We start from the raw sequence: 2,110 nt of genomic DNA, 5'->3' as shown, positions 1-2,110 counted from the left end.
CATCAATAATGCATCGTTTTGACTCTAAATCACATCCTGTCAAGCAAAATATACAAAGAGCAGATCTCCGAGCAAAAGAGTAAAAATATGCAATTGTAAAAAAATAAGGTGTGACAAAGTAGATCATATGCAATGAATTACAAGTAGATGAGCGTAAATATAGCTAGAATATATATATATATATATATATATATATAACCTACGCTCATCATGTGCTCCGCGGCGGTTTCAGGTTGCTCGTTTGGATCAACTAGAAGATCAATTCCAATCGACCAGAATAGGTTGAGTTGCAAGTTCGGTTGATTTTTTGGATTAATTAATTACTTGCTTAGGGTTTGATTGATTTCTATTAGGTAAGGTAAGTTTAGTTAAAATGTTGATTTAATTAAAATTGATTAAGTATTTAAGATTAACTTAATTTATTTTAAGGTGAAATTAAGCAAAGATTAATATAGGATAGAATTAATTAAGTTTTTAAAATTTTCGGTTTAAGATTAATTAATTTGGTTAAGATATATTTAAGGTAAAAATGATTTAAGGTAAAATTAGTTTAGTTTAAGTTGAATTTAATTAGGAAAAATTATTTAATGTTGAATTTAAAATTAATTGGGTAAAATTAATTAAGTTAAAATTTAAAATTAAGTAAAAATTATTTGAGTTAAAATTAATTTAAGTAAAAATTATTTATGTTAAATTTAATTTACGTAAAAATTATTTAAGTTACAAAAATTAAATTAAGTAAAAATTATTTAGATTAAAAGTAATTTAAGTAAAAATTATTTAATTTAAATTTAAGTAAAAATTATTTAAGTTGAAAAATTAAATTAAGTAAAACTTATTTAGATTAAAAGTAATTTAAGTAAAAATGATTTAAGTTAAATTTATGTAAAAATTATTTAAGTTGAAAAATTAAATTAAGTAAAAATTATTTGAGTTAAACTTAATTTAAGTTAAATTTAAATTAAGTAAAAATTATTTAGATTAAAATTAATTTAATTAAAAATTATTTAGGTTAAAATTAATTTAAGTAAAAAAATTATTTCAGTTAAAATTAAATTAAGTAAAAATTATTTGAGTTAAAATTATTTAAGTTGATTTCTAAAAAAAATTTACCTAATTCATCTCACCCATTTCTAAATTATCAAACAATTAATCCTTTGAATTTTGTGAGATGACTTTTCAATTTTATCTTATTAATTATTATTCAAGTATCTATTATTTGTTTAACCTTGAGTTAGATTCATGTTTAACTGTTCGACTTTCTAAACATATATTTCAAGAAATAATTTTCAAGCAATGGCGAGACACATGGATCTTCTTGGGTATCGGAATAACGACTACGTTCTAAGATAAAACTGATTCAGAAAATTATAAGTTTAACTAGTCTAGGGAAAAACTTTGGTCAAACTAGTCTAGGATGTGGCAAGGTAGCTTCAGCTAGTTCAACCTAGCTAAACAAACCAAGTAAGGTACTTCTTACCCCACTTGACTACTTAAATTGAGTCTTCCTAACGTACTATCATCTCGCTCCACCCTGGTACTAGGTTGAGCAAAAATTAATTTCTGTGTCAAAAGGAAACTCTGCTTGTTCAGACCTAGGCATGCACACCAAAAGAAAATGTTACTATGTTTCCAAAAAAAATTCTATAAAGAAATTATACTAATGGAGGAGAAGTAAAGAAATAAAAAAATTGATTAAAAAGAAGAATGCAGTTGAAAAATCCTAGATGCAAGAGTCCAATGAAAAATAGCGCACGGTCCCCGGCAACGACGTCAAAAACTTGATGTTGGTCGTGTAGTGTACGGTGGTTGTCAAGTAATAAAAAATATCGAACCACAAGGACTATGGAATTTACCACTAGACTAGAACAAAAAAAGTTTCCTAATGCTTGAGTTTAGGTATGAGGGAGAGAGAGAAGGAGAATTAGAGTGCCTGAACCTTAACCGAACAGATGTCAACTAGATGATAGGTATGTGAAACGATCGTAGGATTTTAAATTCCTTGGGACTATAGTTGATATATCATGGACACTTTACCATTCCTCAATATTTATATCGATGTAGGGATTCTAACTAAGCTATTAAATTAACCTCTGATGGGAAGCCTGAA

This window comes from Curcuma longa, chromosome 5, assembly GCF_044706935.1.
Source record: "Curcuma longa cultivar G26 ecotype Majalengka, Jawa Barat chromosome 5, ITB_CL_G26_1.1, whole genome shotgun sequence".
In the NCBI taxonomy this organism is placed as follows: Eukaryota; Viridiplantae; Streptophyta; class Magnoliopsida; order Zingiberales; family Zingiberaceae; genus Curcuma; species Curcuma longa.
The sequence above is the reverse complement of the archived record's forward strand: the minus strand, read 5'-3'. Positions refer to the sequence as shown.